Here is a 23,040-nt window from a genome sequence, read left to right on the forward strand (position 1 = left end):
AGATGAGCAATCCAATAAAAAAAAATGGGCTGAGGCCCTAAATAAACACTTCACCAAAGAGGACATACAAATGGCCAAGAGACATGAAAAAATGCTCATCATTACTAATCATCAGAGAAATGCAAATTAAAATGACAATTAGGTACCACCTCACACCTGCCACAATGGCTACCATTAATAAATCAACAAAAAAGAAGTGTTGGGGAGGATGTGGAGAAAAGAACCCTAGCTCACTACTGGTGGGAATGTAGACTGGTACAACTACTATGGAAAACAGTGTGCTGTTTCCTCAAAAAATTAAATATGGAATTGCCATTTGACTCCGTGACCCCACTTCTAGGAATATATCTTCAGAAGCCTGAAACAGCAATCAGAAAGAAAATATGCACCCCTGTGTTTGTAGCAGCATTATTTACAATAGCTAAGATCTGGAAACCACCCAAGTGCTCATCAGTAGTTGACTGGATAAAAAAAGATGTGGTCCATTTATACAATGGAATACTATGGAGCTGGAAAAAGGGAGGATCTCTCACCCTTTGAAACAACATGGAGGGACCTGAAGAATATTATGGTAAACAAAATAAGCCAGTCAGAGAATGACAAATGTCACATGATCTTACTTATATGTGGAATCTAATGAACAAAAGAAACTGACAAACAAAATAGATCCAGAGACATGGAAGCATGCAACAGAGTGTTCTGGATGGAGAAAGAAACTATGATTCTCAGAGGGAGGAGGAGGTGGGGAGAGATTAACCAAAGAACTTATATGCATATATGCATAACCCATGGATATAGACAATAGTCTGGTGAAGGCCTGGGGAGGGGGAGGAGTGGAGAGAGGGGGGTGAATGGAGGGAAAAAAGGGACATCTATAATATTTTCAACAATAATGATAAATGTAACAAAAAAATAAAAAAGAACAAATGGCAACAGACTATGCTTTCTTTCCAGGTGAACTTCAAAATTTTTGTGAGCTTCAGGAATGTTGTTATTAAAACGATTCCATGTGACTGTGATATTCTGACAAGCTTAAGAATAGCTTCCTTCAAGAGAAAAGCTTCCTCTTATGGGGATAGTAGAAAGAGATAGGTCTTGGACTACAAATGGTCAGAAGGCTGGGAAGTGGCCAAAAGATGCCAAAGCTTGGGGAATTCTGAGGAACCTTGATTGTTAGTGGGGAAGAGGTCATAGGAAATGGTGTCAAAGTCAAGGTCAGAGACTATGCCTTACAGGATGAAAGCAGAACCTCCTATTGACCAGCTGAGGGCCATTGCCCAGTTGTATTGTTTTAGTGTCTGTATTGGGAAAGAAAGCAGAATCAGTAATTACTAATTCCTGTCATGGAAGATCATTCTTGCAAATAGAGACAGCTGTTTCTATGGTTAGCATTCATGCCACTGACTGAGCTCCCTCCTATACCTAGAGTTCTTCATTTGTTCTTTTCATTGTACATTGTGACCCATCCATTTTCTCCAAGACCTGCAGTGGGTATAAATTGTGGTCACTCATTGAATCAAAAATTGTTGATTGTGCACCTGCTATGTGCCAGGCTATCTGTGAGGACCTGGGGATACAACAGGGGGCAAAACAGACATGGTCCCTGCCCTCTTAGAGCTCATGATGAAGTGGGGAACATGAATGAAATAATCAAATAAATGCATATACAGTTTTTAAAAGTCTATAAATGCCATAAAGAGCATGTCTGGGGTCCGTGAAGGCTTATGGAAGGGTCTGCTGTAGTGAAAGTGTCTGGGATAGTATTCCTAAACAAATGATGTGTGAACTGGTATGGAAGGGCTATTGGAAACTGACTAGATTAGGAGAGAACACAAGAATGTTCTGGATGGAGAAAGAACCTATTCAAAAGTGCTCACGAGTAACGGATATCTCACTGGAAGACCAGTGGCTAGGGAACAGAGATGAAGTGTGTGTATGGGGCTGGAATGGAGTCCTGGTGGGGGCCCCACATGCAGGGCCTCATAGGCTGCATTCAGCATTTTGGCCTTTGTCCTAAGTGAAATAGGAGACCTTGGAGGTTTTAAGGAAGGGTGAGAGGGAGGGAGGGAGGCTATGTTAGTCTATTAGGGCTATCATAGCAAAATACCACAGACTGGGTGACTTACAAACAGGAATTTATTTTCTCACAATTCTAGAAGCTACAAGCTACAAGTCAGGGTTGGTTTCCTCTGAGGCCTCTCTCCTTGACTTGTAGATGGCTGTCTTCTCCTTATGTCCTCACATAGCTTATTCTCTGTGTGTATCTGTTCTCATGTCCTTTTTTTATAAGCACACCAGTCATATTGGATTAGGGCCCACCCTAATCACTTCATGTTAAATTAATTACCTCTTTAAAGACCTTATCTCCAAATAAAGTTCACATTCTGAGGTTATGTGGATTAGGACTTCAGCATAGAAATTTGGGGCAGACACACAATTCAGCCCATAACAGACATGTAAGCAGATTTATTTCTTAAAAGGCTATTCTGGCTACTGGGTTAAGAATGAATGGAAGTGACAATATTGACAGCCAGAGGTCCAGTAGAAGCTCTTGTCATAGCCCATGCTTGGCTTCTGCCACACACTGTGATACGTAATACCTGTCCCAGGCAAGATTTCAACACTGTTCTGTCTCCTATTATAAATTTATTGCATTTTCATGAAGAACATTCTAATGCTATGAAAATCTAAACACTGTGTTAGAAGCTATACTTTTTAAGATAATTAAATGAAACACTACAAAATTTTGCATTGGAGCAGTACTTCCAAGTTAGAGTTTAAAACAAACACTCAAAGAAATAAAAATCTCCCAGTCAGCTAAAGGCAAAAGAGAATGAAAACACCAGATAAGTAAAATAATTTTAGATATTGCATTTTTATGAAATGCTGCTTGAAAAAAATAAATGGACAGATACTAGCTGTCTTTTAAAATATGCTTCTCTGACTTGTCAGTGTTTCAGAGAATAAGAGCTAAAAGAAAAGGATTATTTAGCTATTGAAATTTTATTTAATTTTCTAGTGTGTGATAATATAAGAAAATCTGAATCAGAACAAATCAGAATCATCTCTCAATTCTAATTATAATAATTATATTCATCATAAGGAAATGCTCTATAAAGTTTTAAAATGCAGTAGTATTGAAGAAGCACATCCAGGAAATAAGTTGTGCCTAGAATAGAGGCAATGATGGATATCAGAACCATTAGTCATTCACCAGTGTGGATTTGTGCCCACTATGCACAATAGCAGATCTCAACTATGGTTAATGGGAATCACCTGGGAAACTTGATCATTAATGCAAAGCTGGGGTTTATTGATCCCAGATCACATCCAAATATGTGAACAAAAGGTCAAAGAATCAATAACTCTTAGCACTAGAAATGACTGTAGTTGAGTCTTAAGCCCAACAGTTTAAAGACTGCTGTCAAAGCCAAATGTATGCTATACTATGTACACAAAGAGAAGGGAAATCTATTTATTCCATGTGTCTGCCCTGAGGGCTTATTGGGTGGGGAAGTCTAAATGAAAATATGAAATCATGAGGAAACACCATAGCATAGTATTTCTCCACTTCCAGAGACCATTGCTGTCATTTAGCCTAAACCTTTCATTTTGCAATGAGCAACTAACACAGAGAAGGCTGACTAGACTTGGTCACAGGCTTAGGAGGCATGCTGGTATTTGAATCTGGGTCTCTGGTTCAGCATTTGATCCATTCTGTGGGGACATGTTGACTCTTACCCTTGCATTGCCTCAAATATGTTCAGGTAGATATATAGCACATGGCCCTGGCAAAGTGGGGGGGGAGTTGCTTTCTACTTAAGGTACTTGGTTTTGTTTTGTAATAGGACACATAATTCTTGCTCTTTTGCAAGTTTCAAATCATAAGATCCTGCCAGCATTCTGCAAAGCATGGCCATGGAAAAAATCTCACCATCTATGCTGGTTGTTGACTAGAACATTGACTAGAAAAAACACAAGGTCACCTGGGCAGTAAATGTGGCCTTTTGAGCTTCACTGATTCCTGGAATTCTAAAGTGGTCTCCTGGAATTAATTTTTAACTTTTCTAGGTATGTTTCTTGAAATAAAATTTGATCTTGCTGAAGAAAAAAATGAAGGCATTAAAGATTCTTTTGCCTTAAAAGGTTGAAAGGGAATTAATGTAATCAAGAATACAAAGTGTTTTATATAAGTTAGAACTAGGAGAAAAACTGATTATTCTACATCATGAAGAATTTAGGCTCTAAGAAGGGAACAGCTGCCAAGAGCAAAGTGTTACCATCGACTTGTCCACTGGATCTTGAAAATGGACTATCACCTCTTGCAGTTTTTTTGGCTTTTCTCATTTAAGGTCATTCAAGCACCCTCTATATTCTAAAGTCTTCCAAATTCTGATGCTCAACCCCCACCACATTGAGGAGGCAACAGTGATCCTCTTCTTGCCTGCTGGTTCCTTGGCATAGAGCCGTGGTTGGCAAACTGCAGCTCGCGAGCCACATGCGGCTCTTTGGCCCCTTGAGTGTGGCTCTTCCTAAGCCTTAGGAGTACCCTAATTAAGTTAATAACAATGTACCTACCTATATAGTTTAAGTTTAAAAAATTTGGCTCTCAAAAGAAATTTCAATCGTTGTACTGTTGATATTTGGCTCTGTTGGCTAATGAGTTTGCCGAACACTGGATAGAGCATCCAAAGTGCACTGGTGGCAGATAAAGCTGAAAGTTCAAAGTTCCTGTGTCCACCATTAGGTATATCCCCCATTTAAGATTCAGAACTTAACCTACAGAGATCAGAGATGCAGGGATTAAAAACAAAACCCTCCCATGTGGTTATAAGTGGGGCCAATCCTGCTCCCACTTCTTGGTTCTTGAACTTAGGTATTTTTCCTACCGTGCTCATAGAACTGTACACTGATCACTGAACTTATATTGTGTCCTGCAGTATGTTCTCCAACCATCCAGGGTATTTTATCTCCTCAGCTGTACTTCTGCAGATAATTCTGTTCTCTCATTAGGCCAGCAGCTTCCGGGTGATGTGTATGTAAGAGACCAGTGGGTCCTCTGATCATGTGCCTGCTGCCATATCTCCTGTGCTGTAAAGTTGGGCTCTCGATGTTACGTGAATGCAGTGTTATGTGGACTGTGAGAATATGGATCAAACACTCTGGAACAAGCATGTCAAACTTGTGGTCCACGGGCCGCATGCAGCCCACAATGATTATTTTTTGCAGCCCAGCCAATATAACAGTATGTAAGAAACATTTTAATAAAAATTTTGTAACTTAAGTTTTACAATATCCTGTTACACATAATATTAATAACGAACTATAACTTTCTCTAATGAGTGATTACTATAATCCTGTTGCATTCCTTTCCCTTATGCACCTTATGCGCAGGCACACCATTTCTCTCCACTAATACTAGCAGCAAATATTTTAGCAGCCAATTGTGACGTCATTAGTCTTGTACTGACTTGTTTGGTGTGTGCAACAGGAAATATTTTGCTTTTGGAGAGCAAGAAAAATAGTTTATTTGCATTACACTTATTAAATTGTGCAGTTATTCAGTGTCTGGTAAGTTAATGTTCAAGAAAAAATATTAATTTTATTAAAATGTTCTATTATTTTATATTAACAATCATTCATTTATGTCAGCCCTTTGTATTCAGCATGTCTCTATCAAAATAAACCTACGTTTCTATGAAAATTGAAGCTTTTGTTTTTTGAGGCCCACATAAACTTAAATCTTGTTTATTTGGCTCATGTTAGCTTTTGAGGTTTTTTTAAAAAATATATATATTTTATTGATTTTTTTACAGAGAGGAAGGGTGAAGGATAGAGAGTTAGAAACATCGATGAGAGAGAAACATCGATCAGCTGCCTCCTGCTTACTCCCCACAGGGGATGTGCCCGCAACCAAGGTACATGCCCTTGACTGGAATCAAACCTGGGACCCTTTAGTCCGCAGGCCGACACTCTATCCACTGAGCCAAACCGGTTAGGGCTAGCTTTTGAGTTTGACATGCTTCCTCTGGAGCCTTCAGATAGTAGTGCTAGCTGAGGCCCTGTGATGTAAGCAAGAAAGCAAACCCATATCAGGATATTGTCAACTCTATCAAGAGGACTCACATCCCTTTCAGGGTGGAAGGGGTCCAATATAGTCATTTTCTCACCTAGTGGCTGGTTGGTCTTCTTGAGAGAATGTGCCCAGTATTGGTTTGTTTTGTTGACAGGGTTTCATTCAGCAATAGCTTGGTGAAAGGAAAGCATGCTTTTGGACCCACACATGGCCTCCGTCCCTGCCCCATGGTGACTCCATTCATGTGACCATTAGGTCAGCACAATCAATGCTTAAATATTTTTAAATCTCTTCAATTTAAATTTCAAAAATGATGAAAATTTATAAATATAACAAAATAAAAATCTAGTGGGGTCTTCCATAACTTTTAAAAATCTAAAGGTGTCTTGAGACCAAAATGTTTGTTAAGCACTGTGTCTCTGATGGGTCAAAACCACTGGGTCATGTGCCTGCCCCTAACAATGGGCTGGGGATCAGGCATTAAAACTTTGTGGACTGACCAGAGTAGGAGAGCTAAAATGGCAGCGGTATAGATGGACATGTCCCGTGCCTTGTCCCGGAGCAGATAGGGTGAGCAGCTGAAATAAGTAACATCCAGGCAGAGTAGATTCAGCTGGGAGACAGTTGGCAGCTGGGAAAGGCAGAGGACTCCCGGAGATAGGGGACTGTTGGAGACTGCCGGATCAGGCTCCCCTAACCGGGCAGCCTCCACTGCTGCTGAAATCTCTCCCAGAACGCTGTCTCAGCCGTGGAGACTGCACCATCTTGAATCCTGCAACCACAGCATCCAGGGATTAGCTACTAACCCAGAAACACCAGGTCTCAAGCAGCGCGAATACGTGGACTCAGAGGAGCCCTGCTCCTCCTCACGGAAAGGTCAGATTTTGCCTAGATAGAGGTGCGGTTTGCAATTCAGGTTGGAGAGAGGAACATGCACGGGGGTAGTTTGCTCCCCACAAAGTCCGCGGGCCGTTGGGGCCAGCATGATCTGTGAGTGTGGAAGGGGTCCCGCAGGGCTGCTGGCAGAAGGGAACTCTAAAAATAAGCCTATAGCTGGACTGGAAGCACAAAGGCAGCCTCGGATTTTGCCAGTGTGCCAGCTGCTCAGTGCCAGGGGAGAGGACGTGCGGAAGAGTCTGCGCACAGAGTTGGACAGTGGAGGGTTGCGAATTGGCGCACCTTCTCAGGCTCTTTTTTTTTTTCTCTCCCCCTTAAATCTTTGTGTTTGATTATTAAACCCAATACATAGGATCGCCCAATTGGGGTCACTCACAGAGACTGCAGGGGAAAGCTTTTTTTTGTGGAACCTGGGAAACAGAGCGGGAGTAACGATCAAAGAACCAGCTCCGGGCAGCTGACTCTCCCAAACCAGTATGAAGTGCGATAGGTAAAACAAAAACCTAACTACTGGCTAGAGAGGACTTATAGCCTCGGAGGTCAATCCAGAAACACTGCCACCCAGGGGCTGAACCACAAACAGTCTCTTCTGTAAATACAAATAAAGGCAGTTGGGGAAGCAAATACGGCCTGCTTTAAAAACAGGACTGTGGTTTACAACACGGAGGAACAGTGTATCACAGGGAACTTCAACACTCTCCTGAATACCTGACAGGACTAAGGCATGCCAGACAGAAGAGTAGAAGAAGTAAAGGACCTTCACTACTGCACATTTTTATTTTTTAATTTTTTTCACCTTTTAATTAAGAAACTAATTTTTTTTTCTTTTTTCATCACCCGATTTTACCTTTTTAATTACTACATTTTTATTTATTTATTTATTTTTTTAATATATATTTTTTTTATTGCTTAAATTATTACAAAGAGTATTACATATTTCTCCTTTTTTTCCCCCCCGCCCTTGATAATCCCCTGGCCTCCCATACCCCCCAGTGTCTTATGTCCATTGGTTATGCTTATATGCATGCATACAAGTCCTTTGGTTGATCTCTTACAACCCCTTCCTGCCCCCCCAACCTCCCTGGCCATCCTGCTGTAGTTTGACAGTGTGTTCGAGGCAACTCTGCCTCTGTATCTATTATTGTTCAAAAGTTTATAATGGTCTCTATTATCCATGAATGAGTGAGATCATGTGGTATTTTTCCTTCATTGACTGGCTTATTTCACTTAGCATAATGCTCTCCAGTTCCATCCATGCTGTTGCAAATGGTAAGAGTTCCTTCTTTTTTACAGCAGCATAGTATTCCATCGTGTAGATGTACCACAGTTTTCTAATCCATTCATCTACTGATGGGCACTTAGGCTGTTTCCAAATCTTAGCTATGGTAAATTGTGCTGCTATGAACATAGGGGTGCATATATCCTTTATGATTGGTGTTTCTGGTTTCTTGGGATATATTCCTAGAAGTGGGATCACAGGGTCAAATGGGAGTTCCATTTTTAGTTTTTTGAGGAAACTCCATACTGTCTTCCATAGTGGCTGCACCAGTCGGCATTCCCACCAGCAGTGCAGGAGTGTTCCTTTTTCTCCACATCCTCTCCAGCACTTGTCGTTTGTTGATTTGTTGATGATAGCCGTTCTGACAGGTATGAGATGGTACCTCATTGTTGTTTTGATTTGCATCTCTCGGATTAGTGACTTTGAGCATGTTTTCATATGTCTCTTGGCTTTCTGAATGTCCTCTTTTAAAAGGTGTCTATATAGGTCCTTTGCCCATTTTTTGATTGGATTGTTTATCTTCCTTTTGTTAAGTTGTATGAGTTCCCTATAAATGTTGGAGATTAGGCCCTTATCAGATATGACATTGGCAAATATGTTTTCCCATGCAGTGGGCTTTCTTGTTGTTTTGTTGATGGTTTCTTTTGCTGTGCAGAAACTTTTTATTTTGATGTAGTCCCATTTGTTTATTTTCTCTTTAGTTACCAATGCCCTAGGATCTGTATCGGTGAAGAAATTGCTTCAACATATGTCTGAGATTTTGTTGCCTTTGGATTCTTCTAGTATTTTTATGGTTTCCCGTCGTATATTTAAGTCCTTTATCCATTTTGAGTTTATTTTTGTGTATGGTGTAAGTTGGTGGTCTAGTTTCATTTTCTTGCATATATCTGTTCAATTTTCCCAACACCATTTATTGAAGAGACTGTCTTGACTCCATTGTATGTTCTTGCCTCCTTTGTCAAATATTAATTGAGCGTATTGGTTGGGGCTGATTTCTGGGCTCTCTATTCTATTCCATTGATCTATATGTCTGTTCTTGTGCCAGTACCAGGCAGTTTTGAGAACAGTGGCTTTGTAATACAGCTTGATATCTGGCATTGAGATCCCACTTACTTTGTTCTTTCTCAGGATCGCTGCAGCTATTCGGGGTCGTTTTTTATTCCAGATGAATTTTTGGAGAGTTTGTTCTAGGTCTGTGAAATATGCCGTTGGTATTTTAATGGGAAGTGCGTTGAATTTATAGATTGCTTTGGGCAGTATGGACATTTTAATGATGTTGATTCTACCAATCCAAGAACATGGTATGTTCTTCCATCTGTTTATGTCTTCCTCTATCTCTTTTTTCAACGTCCTGTAGTTTTCTGAGTAGAGGTCTTTTACCTCTTTAGTTAAGTTTATTCCTAGGTAGCTTAATTTTTTTGGTGCGATGGTAAATGGGATTGCTTTTTTAGTCTCTCTTTCTGCAAGGTCACTATTGGTGTATAGAAATGCCATAGATTTATTGGCGTTAATTCTGTATCCTGCTACATTGACAAATTCTTTTATTAAGTCTAATAGTTTTTTCATGGAGTCTTTAGGGTTTTTTGAGTATAATATCATGTCATTTGCAAATAAGGACAGTTTTACTTCTTCTTTTCCAATTTGGATATCTTTTATTTCTTCTTCTCTAATTGCAATGGCTAATACTTCCAGTACTATGTCAAACAGGAGTGGTGAGAGTGGGCATCCCTGTCTTGTTCCTGTTCTTAGGGGAAATGGTGTTAGTTTATGTCCATTGAGTATGATGTTGGCTGTGGGTTTGTCATATATGGCTTTTATTATGTTGAGGTATGATCCTTCTAGTCCCACCTTGCTGAGAGTTTTTATCAAAAATGGGTGTTGAATTTTGTCAAATGCTTTTTCTGCATCAATTGATATGACTATGTGGTTTTTTCCCTTCAATTTGTTTATGTGATGTATCACGTTTATTGATTTGGGGATATTGTACCATCCTTGCATCCCTGGGATAAATCCCACTTGGTCATGGTGTATTATCTTTATGATGTACTGCTGGATCCGATTTGCTAGAATTTTGTTGGGGATTTTGGCATCTATGTTCATGAGGGATATTGGCCTGTAATTCTCTTTCCTTGTGTTGTCTTTACCTGGTTTTGGTATTAGGGTGATGCTGGCTTCATAGAATGAGCTTGGAAGTGTTCCTTCCTCTTGGATTTTTTGTAGTAGTCTGAGGAGGATAGGTTTTAGTTCTTCCTTGAATGTTTGGTAAAACTCCCCTCTGAAGCCGTCTGGTCCTGGGCTTTTGTTTGCTGGGAGCTTTTTGATGATTGCTTCAATTTCTTCCATAGTATAGGCCTGTTGAGATTTTTAGATTCTTCCTGATTAAGTTTTGGAATGTTGTATTTTTCTAGAAATATGTCCATTTCCTCCAGATTGTCTAGTTTGTTGGAGTAGAGTTTTTCATAGTATTTTTTAACAATTATTTGTATTTCTGTGGGGTCTGTTGTTATTTCGCCTCTATCATTTCTGATTTTGTTTATTTGGGTCCTCTCTCTTTGCTTCTTGGTGAGCCTGGCTAGAGGTTTGTCAATCTTGTTTATCCTTTCATAGAACCAGCTCTTGGTTTCATTGATTTTCTGTATTGTTTTTTTGGTCTCTATGTCATTTATTTCTGCTCTAATCATTATTATCTCCTTCCTTCTGCTCACTCTGGGCTTTTCTTGTTGCTCTCTTTCTAATTCTTTGAGTTGTAGAGTTAGATGATTTACTACCATTTTTTCTTGTTTTTTGAGATAGGCCTGTAGAGCTATAAACTTCCCTCTCAGGACTGCTTTCATTGTGTCCCAAAGGTTTTGGATTGTTGTGTTTTCATTGTCATTAGTGTCCAGGATGTTTTTAATTTCTTCTTTGATGTCATTGGTAACCCAATCAATATTTAATAACATGCTATTCAGCTTCCAAGTGTTTGAGTATTTTGGGTTGTTTTTATTGTAGTTTATTTCTAATATTATGCCCTTGTGATCTGAGAAGATGCTTGGTATGATTTCAATCTTCTTGAATTTGGGGAGACTTTGTTTGTGACCCAATATGTGGTCTATTTTTTAAGATGTCCCATGAGCACTTGAGAAGAACGTATATTTTGTGGCTTTGGGGTGCAGTGTTCTGAAGATGTCATTTAAGTCCATCTGATCTAGTGAGTCATTTAGGATTGCTGTTTCTTTGCTGATTGTTTGTCTAGCGGATTTATCCAGTGATGTCAGTGGTGTATTAAAGTCCCCTACTATGATTGTATTGTTGTCGATCTCTCCCCTGATATCTTCCAGGAGTTTTCTTATGTATGTGGGTGCTCCTGCATTGGGTGCATATATGTTTATCAGGGTTATATCCTCTTGTTGTATTGATCCCTTTAATATTATGAAGTGGCCTTCCTTATCTCTTGTTATGGCCTTCGCTTTGAGGGCTATTTTGTCAGATATAAGTATTGCTACCCCAGCTTTTTTTTCATTTCCATTTGCGTGAAAGATATTTTTCCATCCCTTCACTTTCAGTCTGTGTGAGTCCCTTCTAATGAGGTGGGTCTCTTGTAGACAGCATATATATGGGTAATGTTTTTTTATCCATTCAGCCACTCGATGTCTTTTGATTGGACCATTTAGTCCATTTACATTTAAAGTTATTATTGAAAGGTACTTGTTTGTAGCCATTTCTATTTTTTTGTGGCTGTTTTCTTTCTGGGCTTTTTATTTCTTCTTTTTACACCAGTCCCTTTAGCATTTCTTGCATTGCTGGCTTGGTGGTGATGAACTCCCTTAGCCTTTTTTTGTCTGTGAAGCTTCTTATTTCCCCTTCAATTTTGAATGATAGCCTTGCTGGATAGAGTATTCTTGGATTCAGTCCTTTGCTTTGCATTACTGTGTAAATTTCTGTCCATTCTTTTCTGGCCTGATGTGTTTCTGTTGAGAAATCATTTGATAATCTGATGGGGGATCCTTTGTAGGTAACTCTCTGTTTCTCTCTTGCACCCTTTAAGTTTCTCTCTTTGTCTTGTACATTTGCCATTGTTATTATGACGTGTCTTGGTGTCGGTCTTTTGGGGTTCATCTTGCCTGGGATTCTCTGTACTTGTGTAACTTTTTTCTTCCCCATATCTGGGAAGTTTTCTGTCATTATTTCTTCAAATAGATTTTCTAATCCTTGCTGCTCTTCTTGTCCTTCTTGCAGCCCTATTATGCATATGTTACTTCGTTTCATGTTGTCCCGAAGCTCCCTTAGGCTCTCCTCCTGCTTTTTAATTATTTTCTCCAGTTGCTGTTTAGATTGAGCTTGTTTCTCTGCCTTATCTTCTAACTCACTAATTCGGTCCTCTGCTTCTTCTAGTCTGCTGTTGAAACTTTCCATGGTGTTTTTGATTGTAGCTATATCACTTTTCATTTCTTCCTGATTCTTGCATAGGTTGTTGATTTTCTCATCCATCTGGTGAATGAATTGTACAACCATTATTCTGAATTCTTTTTCTGTCATGTTGCACGCTTCAACTTCATTAATTTCCTTTCTTGGTGATTCCTCATTGTCTTTCCTCTGGGTGTTGTGTTGTCTCTTCATTCTGATTATCTCCTGATGGTTCAAAGGTCGAGTTGCGTGGGCCTGGACTGTGTGCAGTGGGAGGCTCCCACCACCCTAGTGTCACTGAAGAGCTCTGACACTAAGATGTGTGGTTGTTGTTGGGAACCAGGCTCGCTCTGTGTCAATGTTGCCAGCACTCAGTGTGGCCTCGCACGTGCCCTTAGAATTAGGGACCCTGCCTGCACTGTGCTGAAATAGAGGCCCCCCTGGAGCGTGTTGAAAACCAGAGCCCCCTAGCTTGCGCCAGGAGTCAGAGTTCCCCAAAAAGTCCAGTATCAGAGTCTCTGTTGCTTCGCGCGACCTCACCTTGAGAATCAGGGTCCCTGTGTGCCCTTGCACCAGGAATTGGATTCACTGGCTCTTAGTATGAATGCACAGGGAATCAGGATCTCAGGCGCAGGTGATAAGAAACACAGTCAAGTCACTGGTGCTTGGTGCTGCCTCCTGCCCTGAGAAACAGGGTCCCTGGGCCTGTGCTAGGTGGACAAATTCCCGTTCTCGCGATTGCTCCCAGCCCAGGGCTCTGATGCCAGCAGTGCATGCAAGATTAGTTCCTGGTGCTGTGCATGCTTTTGCTCCCAGCCTAGGGCTCCAAAGCCCGCAGTGCATGTAGGATCAGTTCCAAGGTGCTCGCGCACTTCCAGGCCAAAGTTCCTGCAGCGCTGAGGCCCTGGCAAGGGCTAGGTCTATCAGTTAGTTACTCTGGCGCTGCCCACGAGCCTGGGGGAAGGGGGGATGGGCTCTGTTACTCACGGATCTGCCACAGGGATTTCTGAACTTTTGGTGTCCGAAGGTCTGTAGCTGTGGTCACAGGTCTCTGTCCCCAGTAGCTGCAGGGTCCTGGTATGCGTCTGAGATCAGGCTGGGTGGTGCTGAGGCCAGGATCCTAGTCTCAAGCAGCTCTGTTTCCCAAGATGGCGTGGTCGCTGTGCCTTTGCTGGCCGCCCAGGAGTGTCCGCACCAGGAGCGGGACTCCGCCGCCTAAGACTGCCGGGTTTAGCAGCCCCTTAGAAGACCTTCAGAGTCTAACTGTCCCTAGCTCATACACACTCACCACACACGTCCACACACTCCTCTATCACTTCCTTGCACTCTCACACTCTCTCCCTCCCTACCTTCCTGCTGGTCGCCATTTTAGAAGTCTACATTTTTATTTTTAACCAGTATTATTACTACTACCATTTTACCTTTTATTAAAGTGTCATTTTATTTTCTCTTTATTTTATTTTGGGATTAGTGTTCTACATTCTATTTTCATGTTTCCTTTAGTATCATTTTGCTCTACCTAAACTTTACCTTTATGCCAAAACTCTCTCCCTCACTTTTCCCCTTTTGTTGTCCTGTTTCTCTTACCCTATTACTGCTTTAGATTTTCCCTAATCCTTCTTTTTACCCCCTGTTAAAATTTCACCCTACTTATCTATCTAATTTCCAATCCTCTGCTCTAAATCCATATACACCTCTCTCTATCTTTCAAATTTTTTTTCTCTCTGTCGTTTTGTTGTTGTTTGCTTGAGTGTTGAGTATATTGGGTTTTTCTATGCTTGTTTGTGAGATTGTTTTGCTTTTTATTTTTATTTTTTGGTTTTTTTTTTCTGGTTAGTTTTTTGCTTCTGTTTTTCCTTCCTTCATTTGATATTAGTTGTTGTTTGTAGATTGCATTCATCTCCAGGGATCTGTTGCTAGAATTTTTTGGGATAAGTGGCTGTTCTATTGGAGATTTTTCCCCATATAAATAGTTTCTTCCCCTCTTCTATTTCCTTCCCTTGCTTTTCTCTCTTACTTTTTTTTCCTTTTCCCAATTTCATTTTTGCACTCCTTTTTTTTCTCTTTTTCCTTTTTCTCTTCTTTCTTCCTTATCCCCTAATTCTCTTTGCTCTGGTGGCCACCTTTATTTAGGGTTATTAGTATTGTGAATACATTTGTGTTCAGTGCCTTGTGCATTGTGAATTGTTGTGTTGTATTTTGTGCCTTTAAATCAACGCAGCAAAGAGTGAACTACATAACCAAACACCTGGAGAAGAGAGATCACGGGGAGACAAAGAAACAGCCCGCATATGAAAGAAAGGCATCACCAGAAAAGGAAACAAATGAAATGGAGGCAATGGAGGCAAGCAACCTGTCAGAAAAAGAATTCAGAGAAATGGTCATAAGGTGGAAGAAAAGAATGGAAGACAAATTCAACAATATGTGTAAGAACCAAGAGGAAATGAAGAAGAACCAAGAAATGAAAAATGACATCACTGCTATAAAGAACTAAATAGAAAGCATCAACAGTAGACTAGAAGAAGCAGAGGACTGCATCAGTGAGCTAGAAGACAAGGTAGGAAAAAATACCCAAACAGAGCAGCTTCTAGGAAAAAAATTAAAAAGTAGGAGGAGAGCCTAAGAGAACTTTGGGACAACATGAAACAAAACAACATCCGCATAATAGGGGTGCCAGAAGAAGAGGAAACTGAGCAAGGAATAGAAAACCTGTTTGAAAAAATAATGACAGAAAACTTCCCTGATATAGGGAAGAAAAACTCACACAAATCCAAGAAGCTCACAGAGTCCCAAACAAAATGAACCCCAAAAGACCGATGCCAAGACACATTATAATTAAACTGGCAAACACCAACGACAAAGAAGAATCTGAAAAGCAGCCAGAGAGAGACAGAAAGTTACCTACAAAGGATCCCCCATCAGACTAACGGCTGATTTCTCAACAGAAACACATCAGGCAAGAAGGGAATGGAATGAAATATAAAAAGTCATGCAAAGGAAGGGCCTGAATCCAAGAATACTGTATCCAGCAAGGCTATCAATCAAAATTGAGGGTGAAATCAGGAGCTTCACAGACAAAAAAAGGCTACGGGAGTTTATTACCATCAAACCAGCAATGCAAGAAATGCTAAAGGGTCTGCTGTAAAAAGAAAAAAATGGGAAATGAAGAAGGAATACAGGGGTAAAGAATAAAAATGGCGACAAACAAGTATCTATCAATACTAATTTTAAATGTAAACGGATTAAATGCCCCAATCAAAAGCATAGGGTAACTGAGTGGATAAGAAAACATGACCCATATATCTGCTGTCTACAGGAAACCCACCTCAAAAAAAAAGAGGCACACAGACTCACAGTGAAGGGATGGAAAAAGGTTTTTCAGACAAATGGAAATGGAAGAAAAAAGCTGGGGTAGCAATACTTATATGTGACAAATTAGATCTCAAAGTGAAGGACATAAAAAGAGATAAGGAAGGCCACTTCATAATACTAAAGGGAGAAATCCAACAAGAAGAAATAACTCTGGTAAACATATACGCACCCAATATAGGAGCACCCAAATACATAAGAAAACTTCTGGGGGAGATCAAAGGAGAGATTGACAGCAATACAGTCATAGTAGGAGACTTTAATACCCCACTATCACCATTGGACAAATCCTCTAAACAAAAAATTAGCAAAGAAACATCAATCCTAAATGACTCACTAGATCAGATGGATGTGATTGACATCTTCAGAACATTTCACCCTAAAGCCACAGAATATACAATCTTCTCAAGTGCACGTGGGTCATTTTCAAAGATAGGAAAAGTCTTTTTAAATTCAAGAAGATAGAAATCATATCAAGCATCTTCTCAGATCACAATGGCATAAAACTGGAAATAAACTACAATAAAAACAATCCAAAAAAATCAAACACATGGAGACTAAATAGCATGCTATTAAACAATGACTGGGTTACCAGAGATATCAAAGAAGAAATAAAAAACATCATGGCAACAAATGACAATGAAAACACAACAATCCAAATCCTACGGGACACAGTGAAAGCAGTCTTGAGAGGGAAGTTCATAGCTTTACAAGCCTACTGCAAAAAACAAGAAACAACGATAATAAATTACCTAACCCTACAATTCAAAGAGCTAGAAAGAGAGCAACAAGAAAAGCCCAGTGTAAGCAGAAGGAAGGAAATAATAAAGATCAGAGCGGAGATAAACGACATAAGACCAAAAAACAAAACAAAACAAAAAAACCCAATACAAACGATCAACAAAACAAAGAGCTGGTTCTTTGAAAGGATAAACAAGATTGATGAACCGCTAGCCAGGCTCACCAAGAAACAAAGAGAGAGGACCCAATTAAACAAAATCAGAAATGAAAGAGGAGAAATAACAACAGACCCCACAGAAATACAAAGAATTGTTAAAAAATACTATGAACAACTCTATTCTAACAAACTAGACAACCTGGAGGAAATGGACATATTCCTAGAAAAATACAACCTTCCAAAACTTAATCAGGAAGAATCCAAAAATCTCAATAGGCCAATAACTATGGAAGAAATTGAAGCAGTAATCAAAAAACTTCCAGCAAACAAAAGGCCGGGACCAGACAGCTTCACAGGGGAGTTTTACCAAACATTCAAGGAAGAACTAAAACCTATCCTCCTCAGACTATTCCAAAAAATTCAAGAGGAAGGAACACTTCCAAGCTCATTCTATGAAGCCAGCATCACCCTAATACCAAAACCAGATAAAGACAACACAATGAAAGAGAATTACAGGTCAATATCCCTCATGAACATAGATGCCAAAATCCTCAACAAAATCCTAGCAAATCAGATCCAGCAGTACATCAGAAAGATCATACACCATGACCAAGTAGTTTTTATCGCAGGGATGCAAGGATGGTACAATATCCGCAAATCAATAAACGTAATGCATCACATAAACAACTTGAAAGATAAAAACCACAAAGTCATATCAGTTGATGCAGAAAAAGCATTTGACAAAATCCAACACCCTTTCTTGATAAAAACTCTCAGCAAGGTAGGAATAGAAGGATCATACCTCAACATAATAAAAGCCATATATGACAAACCCACAGCCAACATCATAATCAGTGGTCATAAACTAACACCATTTCTCCTAAGAACAGGAACTAGACAGGGATGTCCCCTCTCACCACTCCTGTTCAACATAGTATTGGAAGTACTAGCGGTTGCGATCAGACAAGAAAAAATAAAAGGCATCCAAAATGGAAAAGAAGAAGAAGTAAAACTGTCCTTATTTGCAGATAACATGATACTGTACATAGAGAACCCTAAAGACTCCATCAAAAAATTATTAGACTTAAAAAATGAATTCAGCAATATAGCAGGATACAAAATTAATGCCAGGAAATCTATGGCATTTCTTTACACCAACAGTGAACTTACAGAAAGTGAGACTAAAAAAGCAATCCCATTTACCATCGCACCAAAATAATTAAGATACCTAGGAATAAACTTAACTAAGGAGATAAAAGACTTACATGCGAAAAGCTACAGGACACTGAAAAAAGAGATAGAGGAAGACATAAACAGATGGAAGAACATACCGTGCTCATGGATTGGTAGAATCAACATCATCAAAATGTCCATACTACCCAAAGCAATCTATAGATTCAATGCAATCCCCATCAAATTACCAACGGCATATTTCACAGATCTAGAATGAATGTTCCAAAAATTCCTCTGGAATAAAAAAAGACCTCGAATAGCTGCAGCAACCCTGAGAAAGAAGAACAAAGTAGGTGGGATCTCAATACCAGATATCAAGCTGTATTACAAAGCCACTGTTCTTAAAACAGCTTGGTACTGGCACAAGAACAGACATATAGATCAATGAAATAGAATAGAGAATCCAGAAATCGACCCAAACCACTATGCCCAATTAATATTCAACAAAGAGGCAAGAGCATACAATGGAGGCAAGACAGTCTCTCAATAAATGGTGTTGGGAAAATTGGACAGATACATGCAAAAAGATGAAACTAGACCACCAACTCACACCATACACAAAAATAAACTCAAAATGGATAAAAGACTTAAACGTAAGACGGGAAACCATAAAAATACTAGAGGAATCCACAGGCAGCGAAATCGCAAACATATGCTGAAGGAATTTCTTCTCTGATACTGCTCCTAGGGCAATGGAAACTAAAGAGGAAATAAACAAATGGGACTACATCAAAATAAAAAGCTGTTGCACAGCAAAGGAAACAATCAACAAAACAACAAGAAGGCTCACTGCATGGGAGAACATATTTGCCAATGATATCAACAATAAGGGTTTAATCTCCAACATTTACAGGGAACTCATTCAACTTAACAATAGGAAGATAAACAATCCAATCAACAAATGGGCAATGGACCTAGATAGACACTTTTCGAAAGAGGACATACAGAAAGCCAAAAGACATATGAAAACATGCTTAAAGTCACTAATTATACGAGAGATGCAAATTAAAATGACAATGCGGTATCATCTCACACCTGTCAGAATGGTTATCATCAACAAATCAACAAACAACAAGTGTTGGATAGGATGTGGAGAAAAAGGAACCCTTCTGCACTGCTGGTGGGAATGCAGACTGGTGCAGCCACTATGGAAGACAGTATGGAGTTTCCTCAAAAAACTGGAAATGGAACTTCCATTTGACCCAATGATCCCACTTCTAGGAATATATCCCAAGAAACCAGAAACACCAATCAGAAAGGATATATGCACCCTTATGTTTATAGCAGCACAATTCACCATATCTAAGATTTGGAAACAGCCTAAATGCCCAACAGCAGATGAGTGGATTAAAAAACTGTGGTACATCTACACAATGGAATACTACACTGCGGTAAAAAAGAAGGAATTATTGCCATTTGCAACAGCATGGATGGAACTGGAAAGCATTATGCTAAGTGAAATAAGCCAATCAGAGAAAGATAAATACCACATGATCTCACTCATTTGTGGAATATAGAGAACAACATAGACTGATGAACAGGGACAGATCCAAAGACAGAGAAACAGCGATCAGACTATCAATCCCCAGAGGGAAAGTAGGGGAGGGTGGGGGTAAGGGGAAGAGATCAACCAAAGGACTTTTTATGCGTGCATATAAGTCAAACCAATGGACATGGACAACAGGAGGATGAGAGCATGAGTGTGTGGGAGGGAGGTTAGGGGTTAATGGGGGGGATGAGGACACACTTGTAATACCTTAACCAATAAAGAAAGTAAAGATAGAAAAAAAAAACCTTTGTGGACTATGCATGGGGGACAAGTGGCTGGAAATATAGGAGTAATAGTCAGCAAAAGGGGGGATGAACACTGTGCCCCAAACCAACCAAAGAAACCACAAACCCAAACAATGGGTGTCTACATTAAGGATCTTGGTTTTGTTTTTTAACCTTCAAGACATAGTATCATGTAAAGCAAACACAGTTTGTTCAATGACTAAATGAACAAATAAATAAAAGAATGAATTAATGAGTGAATGAATGATGGAATGAATGATAAAGGGCTGGAAAATGATCCAGATAATCTCTTGAGGCCCTTCTAACCCTACAATTTTATACATCTCCTGTGGAATTATACTCTGAAGTTTGTATTTGTGTGTGTGTGTGTGGGGGGGGGCATTAAGTAGTTAGGAGGATGGTGACAATGACTTGGGAGGTGGCACTTTAGAAGCCACCACAGTCAAAGGGGGGTGGTATCAATGAGAAGATCAACCTGGGGCTATGACTAACATGGAAGATAAACTGGACTGGAAGATGGGCAGTGGCAGCAGCAGCTTGTCTACTGTCCACTCCACCCTCTTCCCCATCAAGGAATGAATATAATCAGTCAGAAAGCCAAAAGACTGGTGGGAAGAAGCTAAGCAACCTGAAGCAACTCTGAAGAGGAGGTACAGGTAAAAAACAGGGCTGTGTATGATATTTAAAAATGACATCACACCATGCCCTGTGACCACTGGAGCACTCATTCTAAGCTAGACTTTCCCCCCAACCCCCTCCATGAATAAATTTAGCTATTACAGATGCTAGTCAGTGTCTTATAGTAAAAGCAATTAAAAGTTTGGATAGACAAGTGCTATGGTCTGAATACATGTGTCCCCTCCAAATTTATATGTTGAAACCCTAACCCCCAAATCCTAATAGGAGGTGGGGCCTTGGTGGGTGATTAGGTCATGAGGGTCAATTCTTCTTGAGTGGAATTGGTGCCCTTAAAACAGAGACTCCACAAAGCTCCCCTGACCCTTCCATTATGTAAGGACACAGTGAATAGGTGTGGAATGGCTATGAACCAGAAAGAGAGCCCTCACTAGAATGTGACCAAGGTGGTGTCCTGATCTTGGACTTCCCAGCCTCCAGAACTGTGAGAAATAAATTTCTGCTGTTTATAAGCTTTAAAAAATGACATGGCAAGTCCATGGGACAGTGAGCTACAGTTATGCATTTAAGAATTGCCTTTTGGAAGTGATTAGATATGTTGTCTGCGTATCTGCATATAAGAGATACATATTTGGGGATGAATTTACAGGGACTCAGAAAAGAGTGCAACTAATAGAGCCCTTTAGGACCTGGGTGGATTCCAAATAGTTATGGTGTGTGTGCGTGCGTGCGTGTGTGTGTGTGTGTGTGTGTGTGTGTAGGATGATAGAAATACTTTTAATAAGTAATTGCACTGTGGGTGCCCAGGGCTGCAAGACTGCTGGTGTCAGAACCAGGCCAAGAAGGTTTACATGAGTCTGCAGATAACATCTCAATTCAAAGCCATAGCTGCCTGCCTCACTGGTGCTCCTGTTGACACCTGAGCAAGTCAGCACCACATGGAAATGGATTTCCCCTCCTTTCTGTGAGAGAAGGCCTAAAATAAAAATGTGTGAAATTGGCGATTGCTTGCAAATTTACTGAAACCCAGCAAAGTGTTTTAAAATTATAGTAAGGACTTTGTCACCCACTAGAGATAGGCGGCTCTGACAAAGATGGCTCACATCACAGAACCCAGGAGGAGAAGGTGAAGGTATCATGGACTGGGCTCTTAGGGAACATGATGTCTGCAGCTGTGTGGCCTCACAATCTGAAAGGACTGGAGCTTGATATTGAAATGAGCAATGAGATGAAAATGGCAAGATGAGATTTCTCACCTTGATCTGTCCTCAAAGAGGAATTGTTTACCACTTGAGATGAGGAGGAAATATATACAAATATACAGGTTCATAAAGTGAAAGTCACCTGGGAGACCAGTATCTCATTAGAAAATAACTGCCTGGAGGACAAGCTCTTTGAACTGGAATTTAGACTTGAAATCTAGGAATACCCTATATTCTCAAATTACCTGTCACTGCCCCCCCCCCCCCCAATAAGACCTTTTCTTTAAAATGATGGGTAGACACCTTTCTGTGTTTATATATGTGTATATATTTATTTATTTAAAATCTAAATTCAATTTATTTCAACTAAAACAAAACAAACCACTTCACCTATTTATCTCATCCCACCCTCTCCCTGTATCTGACAACCACTAATATATTCTCTGTATCTATGGGCTTGGGTTTCTTTCTTTATTTTATTATTTATTCTTAGATTCTACTTATAAGAGAAATGATATGGCATTTGGCTTTCTCTGTCTGATTTATCTCACTTAGCATAATGTCCTCGAGGTCCATCCATGTTGCTATAAATGGCAAGATTTAACTCTTTTTTAAATGGCTGAACAATATTCCATATATATACAACCTGGGTATGTCCCTGACCAGGAAGCAAACCCATGATCCCTCAGTGTACATGGCAATGATGTTCCAACCAACTGAGCCATACCAACTGGGGCAAACCACATTTTCTTTATTCATTCATTCATCAATGGACACAGGTTTTCTCCATATCTTTGCTATTATAATAATACTGTAGTAAACATGGTGGTATATATAATTTTAAAAATTTGTGTTTTTATTTTTTGTTTGTGTTTTTGATAAATACCCAGAAGTGGGATAGCTGGGTCATACAGTAGTTCTACTTTTAATTTTTTGAGGAACTTCCATACTGTTTTCCATAATGGTGCACCAATTTATATTTCCATCAATAGTCTACAAGACTTCCCTTTTCTCCTCATTTTCACCAATAGATGTTCTCTCTTATCTTTTTGATAATAGTCATTGTAAGAGGTGTGAGCTGATATATTATTGTGGTTTAAATTTGTATTTCCCTGATGACTAATAACATAGAACATCTTTTCATGTACTGTTGGCCATTTGTATGTCTTCTTTGGAAAAATGTCTATTATGATCTTACTAGAGGCCCGGTGCACAAAAATTTGTGCACTGGTTGGGGGGTATCCCTCAGCCCCACTTGTGCCCTCTCACA

Source organism: Myotis yumanensis, unplaced genomic scaffold, assembly GCF_028538775.1.
Source record: "Myotis yumanensis isolate MYYU_CA2020_CCGP unplaced genomic scaffold, mMyoYum1.0.hap1 SCAF_3, whole genome shotgun sequence".
Classification (NCBI taxonomy): domain Eukaryota; kingdom Metazoa; phylum Chordata; class Mammalia; order Chiroptera; family Vespertilionidae; genus Myotis; species Myotis yumanensis.